This window comes from Cygnus olor, chromosome 5, assembly GCF_009769625.2.
Source record: "Cygnus olor isolate bCygOlo1 chromosome 5, bCygOlo1.pri.v2, whole genome shotgun sequence".
NCBI classification, from domain to species: Eukaryota; Metazoa; Chordata; class Aves; order Anseriformes; family Anatidae; genus Cygnus; species Cygnus olor.
This window is the reverse complement of record NC_049173.1, coordinates 14,534,277-14,542,886: the sequence shown is the minus strand read 5'-3', so window position 1 is coordinate 14,542,886 and position 8,610 is coordinate 14,534,277.

Below are 8,610 nucleotides of genomic sequence, written 5' to 3'. Positions count from 1 at the left end.
TTATACTCATTTGCTTTAAGTGGTCAGCAAACTCATCGAAAATCTATGCTCAGCTGCTCCCTGCTGTTTAATGGGCTGATTCAACATCAGAGAGAGAGAGAGGTCTCCTGCATTTTCCTCAATTTTATCCTTCATGCTCCTGATTCACTCATTCAACTATGCTAGTGATAGGAACTGTGGGACTCCACATATATAGATGCAATCCCAGCAGACACTGATATTTGAAGCACTGTGTTCTATAGACCTGCTTTGAGCAAGGTTAGTCAACTCAGCGCTTAAAAAGCTGGCAGCCATCTGGAGCCCAGCCTACGCCAGAGTTCAAAATTGTTTCCTTCCCTGTTGGTAGCAACAACTGGGGGGCTGGGGAGGTTAAAGCTTGCTTAGAAGCAAATTTGTAGAAGAGGAGAATTCACTGCAGGCTGAAATCACAAGGTAACCCCAGATCCTATAGGTTCATGGACATTGTGCCCTGTAGTACAACCTCTGCTTAGAGGCATCATTAAACTCCTGATAATTAGCAAGTCATTAGGTTTCAACTACACTTAAAGGTTAAAAGGAGCATCTCTGGTGTTGGATGTTTTGTAATTTTCTTTCTATTGTGTTCTTATGTATTCTCTTTGTGTGAAGCGGTTCTGGTGCTCACCTCTTATCCACAAGCTGAAATCAGTGCATACTGAAACTCTTCTTTGAAAACAAAGCAAAAAGTTGTCAGCTTTTCTTAAATTTAGGCCACAGTAAAGAAAATGGTGGTGTAGGAAAGGTTTAACACTGGTGACTCTTCAGTTTTTGATCAGACCCTTGGGGATGAGAGTTTGATAGCAAGCTCAAGCTGTACAATAGCAGTGCAACACAGCACAGCAAAATGACAAGATGATTATCTATGCCTTGATGAAATAATGTTGGACATGTCATTTCCTGTGGTCAATATGTCCTGTAATGACTCCTTCAGTATGATCTTGCTTGATGAAGTGTTGTTTAACCACTTCTTTTATGTCTGTCTTTCAAGCTACAGAATAATCAAAGCTGTCTTGTTGCATTTGGAACAAATCTTAAACAATCTATTTCAGGCTCAAGAAGAAGACAAAGTGTGTCATCCCTAGTATTTCCAAGGAATTGTGCTAGTATTCCTGGTAAACTTTTCCTAACAGGTAAAGCACTGTACCAATATAAACCCACAAATTATTTGCAACAGTTGCAGATTAGTTTTCATGGCCGTAGTTTTCTCACAGGGTGATGCAGAATCTTTTGCCTCCTCCTGACTTTTAAAGTCAGTGAAATTAAGTAATGATACTCCTCTTTTCACTGTAATGGAATGAACTGAAACTAAATAAAAAAAAGAAAAAGAAGAAAAAACCTGCTACCATACAATATAATAGAATGAGTGGAGTGGAGGAGTTTGAGAGCTGATCTGTATGATGGCTGTCTCTCTAGCCTTGCTGTGTGAACAGAGGGCCAAAATCACAACTTTTCCGTAACCCTTTTGCATTGTCTTTCCTGATAAAGTCTACAGTCTTCCTGAAAGTTTTGGCATTTGTGGAACCAGCTTGATGTCTCATTGATTTTGCAGTCTGTCACAGCTCAGGGGACATCTGAGGACTACTGAGCATTAAGAGGACACTCTTATGTCCCAGGAGTTCCTTGCTTCTGCAGTAGCTAGGAAGTGTCAGTCGCCCTGGATGGCTGTGTGAAAGCTTGACTCTGCCTCAGTTAACAGCAGATGTTGGCAGCAAACAATGCTAAGAGTGGCGTGACTGCAGTTTGTCATATTAGATGGAAGAAAACATTCCTCTCAGCCCCATGTGAGGGATCTGTACTTTCATTCATCTTGCCTAGACCTGTGGAATTCCATTTTATATGGAATTGTGTGAAGCTGCAATTAAAAGTCAGAAGCTAAATGCTTGGCTTGCTTTTCACAGTTTTACTCAGTAATAGAATATTTTACCTGCAGATAGCAGCAAACTCCTATGCATTGCAGAATGATATCTTAGCTTTGGGGAAGTACCTATTTATTTTCTTCTAATAAATGAAAAAAAAAAAAAGAAAAGTAATATTTCTCCACCTAATTGATGAATCACGGCACATCTAATTTGTTAGCAGGTTTTGTTAGATCACATGATATCCCACAACCTGACAGAGTGCCATGCACTCACTGCAATAGCTGCTTCTACTATATTACATACAGGTAAAAATGAGTAGGAGGAAAGGGCACAAGTATTTGTGACTTGCACTTCACTCAAACCAAGTCTGAGATAAGAGAATAACCTACAAAAAATGTAGTTTCCATTTTGTCAGGGAGTATAAATTGGTTTCTTAAATGGCGACAGAAAAAACATATTTGAAATGGGGACCATCTGCAGGTTGAGTCCCTTAGGTAACAATAGAGAATAGTATCTAGAATCCAAGATGCTGTTGTAGCAAGGGGCTATAAAGAGGGCTGAGTGGGATGAAAAAACCTCTTGTCTGTTAGAGTAACTTCCCCCCAAAGCCCAGACATCTTTTTCTTTGCTAGCTGCTTTGTTGCTTTTAATCACTTTATTTTTTATTTATTTTTTTTAACATTTTAATTTCATTTTTCTGACAGGAATTACATTGTTAATATTATACAAAGTGAACCTGCTCATGCATATTATGAATTTACTTTGATCTGACTTACTTGATACCGAAAGAGTTTTCTGCACCCTTGAAGAAATTGAATGGAAGATGAGGGTGAGGGAACTGAGCGCAGCTGTGTGGCCGTGCAGTGCTTTGGTCCATGAGGGCTGGGCTCTGAAATGTGGTACGTTTATGGTACAGATTTTTGCCTTTTAATTCTTGACATCCAGCTGCTTAATAACAACCACCTTGGGCAGTAGTTCATGGTGACTTGTGCTTTATGGCACAGTATAGTATTCTCATTCTTATTGGATGCCAATATTTAGATTGCAGTCACTCTAGAAAATATGTAAGCAGGTGCCACACAATGACATTCCTTCACTTCCTGACATGAGCTTGAATTAGAAAGAGCTGCATGATCATAGAAACCCCTTTATTTTCTCTGGTGACTGTTCTTTTAAGCATCAGCGGCATAGAATAGAGTGGTATGTTTTCAGAGGGCTGTTCAGAGGCAAACACTAGTTTGGGCATCCGATTTTAACTTTAATATAAGACAAGGGAATTTTCAGAGCTAAAGGTGGGCAGGGCTCTGACTCTAAAGTTGTGCTGTAAGTCTGGACTGCTGAAAGGCTCGGACAGACGGGGAGTTGATGAAAGCTTCAGTGCGATTGTGCCCTTGGATGAAGTTTGTTTTCCGTAAGTATTCTGCTCCCCAATTTATATTATAGATGCACTTTACACTTGTCAGAAATAAAAGTTCAGTTTGAAACAGAACTTTGCAAGTTTACACATTTCTACTCTTCCTGCTTTTTGAATTATCGTATATTAGAAAATCCTGTATGTGAGAAAAGTGACCAAATGAAAGATCTTTCATGTTTGCATTTCCTGATTTCCTTTTTTTTATTTTTTATTTATATATATAAATGTAAGAGCTCGCCACTGCATTAACAAATTATCTGGGGGCACAGATCTTCCGTTGCTAAATTGTCATAGCTCCAGTGAAGTCAGTGGGGCTGAGGACCTGCCTGACTTTGCAATCAAGTAAGCATTTCCTGTTGTGGATAATCTACTCAGTAAATATGGAGGGTTTCACCTTACCAGAAATAGTTTCATCTTTTCTCTTTGAATTTTTGTACTTAATACTATATGGCTAATCAATAAATTGCTTGATCAGCTGCCCACCCACACAGACATGTCCTTAATGCTTTCTATAAGTTTCTAACAACCTTTTGGCACCAGATGTGGAAGTTCTGGGAACCATCTTAGCTGAAAAGACTGAAAATGCTGTCCTAATGATAAATGCACTGCTTCTAAGTGAAACGAATTTGGACCAGTGCACATTGTCAGGTCATGCTTTAAAATCTAGCATTGGCAAAGGTGCCTCTTTAGCAAATTTTCTGATTTCATCAAATGTTACTATTTGACGTCTTTTTTTCCAGAGCTGCTGATATATGCCAAATGATCTTGATATCTAGGAATCCTTCTTTTAAAAGTACATAAAAAAAAAAAAGAGAGAGAGAGAGAGAGAGAGAGAGAGAGAAAGCAGATTGCTACATCTGTTTTGTTTCCTGGTCATCAGACACTTTGAACTTGTGGTCAGAGCATGGCTAGAGTAGATGCTCTCAAACCATATTAGTTTGCTATGTTGTTGAAAGATTGTGTCCCCTGATAGAATCATTCTTGCCTTTTATGTCTGCTTCCCTTATTTTTTACCTCAAATACCTTCTTACGTATCTTTTGTTAACATTATGTTCTGTGTCTAAAAATGAGAAGAAGCTTAATGTAAGCCGCTCTTATACTTCCCACCAGTCTTTTGCAGGTTTTTGGTATTCTTTCTGTCCTTCAACTATCATTTCCCAAAGACCAGACTCTACTGTGAGAAGCTGTTGCTCTCATTTATTCATTCATGAAAAACCCCAGGCTTCCCACAAAAAAAAAAAACAAAACAAACACAACAAGAAAAACAAAACAAACAAAAACAACCAACACAGAAGCAACAACAACAAAAAATTTGCAGTAGATAGTATCACAGGAGACTTTTACAAATGAATATAGTTCTATTGTGAAATATTTTTCTGAATACATTTTTTTGTCTTTCTGCATGTGTGGGAAATAAATTCCCTGGCTTATTTATTTTGCTGCTTCATTTGTGCTTCTGTGAGCTATTTGAGCCTGGTTTCTTTATGCATTTCTTCTTTCATTTTCAAGGCCCTGCACAGCTTCTTCCAATCCATACCTACCCCTTTCCCTGTTTGTTACAGCCCCGCTAAGCTGTCCTGGTAGTCACTGGCACTATGAGCAAGCAAATAGTTGACACAATGTCTCCTCTTGCTGTGAGAGTCCAACAACTTCATTGTTGGATCAAGCTTATTGCCTGGTCCACCACTGAGTCTGAACTGTAAACAGCTGTGGATCTTTGTAGTCATTAACAGACTCCTCTTGAGTGGTGCATAAGCCTGAATCCACTGGGGAAATAGAACTGGCAATGTGCCTAATGGTGATTCTTGCAAGTTTTAGAATGGGGGATCTGAAAAGGGGCCAGCAACCCTGTTAAGCTTAATTTCATTATTTATTTTCCTCTTAATGCTGTGTATTTCCTGGTTCAGTGACTACTGCTGGAAAACCAAAGAATTCTAGGTTGTGCCCATCAAAAGTTAAAATCCGCGGAGAGACTGCGTGAGTGCTGCTGGCCCTACCTGAGCTGGGTTTTCTGTCTGTTTCCTCCTTGCAGGCTATGGGATTCAAATGCCTGTAGGGTGCAGGGAGGTGAATCCCTTTGTCCAGTGATTCTTCCATTGCCAGGATTGAACTAATGAATGGCAAATGGTTTGATTTTACACCGTTAGCAGACATAAGGTGGAAATGGCTTCACTGGAGATGCTGAGCTCTCAGTAGCATGAGCTCAGGACCACTCAGAATTTTCACAGGAAAGGGGAGTGTGATGAGCAGACAGGCAGGGGAGTAAGAGTGGAGTGAGTCAGTAATCTGGAATTACCAATGTGGCCTCATTGAGAGTTTTGCAGAGGTACAGACATGGATACCTTTTGTTCACAGGACATCCTGACTGCTGACTTATTTGATAGTCTACATGTTCTTGCTCTCTTTTATACTTGAAATACCATCCCTGAACAGAGAAGGCTTTCCACAAAACATGACAAGTTGATGAGGGAACACCTTTTTTCAACCAAAACTTTTCATCAGAAAATTCCCAATAAACTTGAGAGTCAGTTGGTATGAATCTGACCCTGGATTCCTTAAAGGACATACCTGGGATTTAATTTGCTGGAACTTAGAGAGAGAATCTATCTATGAGATGACTCAGTCCATAACCTTACACTGCAGGATTAATGGTCACAATGGATTTGTTCTTTTTGTCTGCCTCTATTTTAAATACACTGCTTGCAGGGATTAATAAGTATGCCCACTTTCACTGCTGAACACAGGCTCTCTTATCAGAAAGAGATTTACATTATAGCCCATAATACATCATAGGCAATGTAATATAGTTATTTAAAAACAGACAAACAAACAAAAAACACCATTAACACAAACTCTGGTCTCTGTTTCCTTCCCTTTTTTTTACATTTCTCCTGCTTCTAACCTTTGTTATTCAATGAAAACAAAACAAAAAAACAAAACAACCCAGACCAACACATGAAAATATTATCAATACAGTATATTTAAAAATTTCTGGACCTATCTATAAACACCCTTTCATGAGGTCAAGTTACCAAAACCCAAGAGATAATCATGTGGTAGCTGCAACATGGTTTAATAACATGTTGGCTGATGTTATAGGGTAGCTGTTTTCTCCATTAATATATTACTGTCTCCTCCTGAGCTGTCTGCATGTTGAATTCCAACACTCCTTGCATCTGTCTTAAATGATCGTGTTTAAAGGACTAAAAAGTATTTCAGAAAGATGCACTGGAACTGGAGGACCTGCCCTAGAGCTCTTATCGGTGCGGTGCAATGCAATGCTGATATACATTTTAGGTAATATCATCACTCTTCTGAATTTTTATTCTTTTAAAGAATGTTGACAATTCAGTCAGGCTTTGTGCATTGTGTTTGTACAAGGACTACCAAATAATCAAGGACAGTGAAAAGTACATCCATTATTTGCATGCTTTTCTGTTCTTAGAGCTGCTCCAAGCAGACTTGCATTAAATATTTTATTTATTTTATTGTATTGTATTGTATTTTATTTGGAAGTGAGGTGATCTTCAAGGATGTTACTTATCAGGTGAAGAAAGGTTAGAGGCAGCTTTGGGTGATGCATTTCAGATTTGATTGAGGCTCAGTTATATAGTCTAAGGAACATAAGAGTTTTTCCCGGGTCTCTGATTTGCTAAAACTGACTATTTGCTTTCTAGGGTCAAGAGGATCTGCTCTAAGTCATCCTTTCCCAAGGAAAGCATCTAACTTTGCCTGCTCTTCCCTTCTGTTCTTTACAAAAGTCCTTTATTTTTCAGGCTTTTGAAACCTAGGTTTCCCACAGCAAGAAGTCTCAGAGGTCTTTGCTGGTGCATTTCCAAAGCAGATGCCTGTTGAACAAGGAATTGCAACAGGGGATGCCTGTTTGCTTCTCTCAGCTACTGAGGAAGAAGGAGGTGAGGGTTCTCGAGAGTATTCATTCTGAGTGCTGGACAATGAGCCATCCGGCAGGGTGTGGTGCGCAGACATAAGGCATGGGAGGAGATCGTGGAGAATGTTAGCAAGCCAATAGACCTTTTCTTCCCCAAACTGGGCAACTGCAGTTTGATTTGTTCCAGCTGTGGCAAAGGCACCTAGTGGTTTCAATACTGGGGCCATCAACCCTTTGAGACGGTTTTTTCAAACATTTTGTGACATTGTAAAGAACACAGAGGCGTTGTCTGAACTTCAGCAATCTGAGACACTGGCCTTTCCTTTTCTTGCTCAGGAAAACTTCTTTTGAGGGTGAATTTCTGGCGTGTTCTCTCTTCGGCATAAAGCACCTCTGTATTTCTCCAAAGTAAAATGGAGACAGAGCTGCTTGCACAGGGAAATAAAATAGTTTTCTCTGCACTTTTTTCTTGGGAGTATGCAAAAATCCCATGTGCATTTTTTTATGAATTGGACCCTTCTGTTTTATAGCTGGTAGTATTCATGCTTATTACAATGCCATATTATGGCCTTAGACACTTTTTATGTCCCTATAACATAGCACCCTAGAGAAAGATGCTTCACTAAGCAAGAACCAGTAAACTTGCTACAGAATCAGCGGAATACTTTTCACAAAAGTGCATAAACTTCTGTTCTTAAACATTGTCATCCTTCACCTTAACAAGCACAGAGAAAGGTTCCACTGGTTTCTATGCCTTGTTAGGTCTATCATCTTTTTAATTAATAGTGTTTTTACGAAGCCGTCTGAACTGTGTCATTTCCATTATCAGAAAACCATTGCCATTAATGAATAATTTTCATTTCTGATCCTTGATATCATGCTAGCTGATCTCCTGTTTCCATGCCGCCGAATGATAGCATCGTTTTCTGCCCACGATCAAATTTAATTTGGACTCTGATTATATTATGCTGTTGCGACTGAAGTGTCAATTTTTGTCAGGCAATTAGGAGCTATAACCTGTGAAGTTAAGTTTGATAGGCATTGTAATTGGATTGTTACAGTAATAGCTTGGAACATTCCCTTTTTTTCTTGCTTCTTTGATTCTTGATGCATACTTTAGTTGTGAGAACAAAGGCATTTTGTTATTATGCAACCATAGGATGTTCAAGACAACAAGATGGAGTTCAGGTTTTTCCACTTTCCCCAGATGGACCTAATTGGGGTTTAGTTTTGACCACAAATCATGCCAGGATTTTAAAAGAATTCTGGTGGAGGTGGGCTGGGGGGTCAAGCAAACCTTGAAAAAGAGAGCTATGGAGCCAGAGATACAAGGATTATAATATGGATGTATACTTTAAATTAGAAGGTTAAAAGGAAAAGAAAAATCAGACTGGAAGTGTGCCAGATTATCTTGGCCACTCTCATTCCTT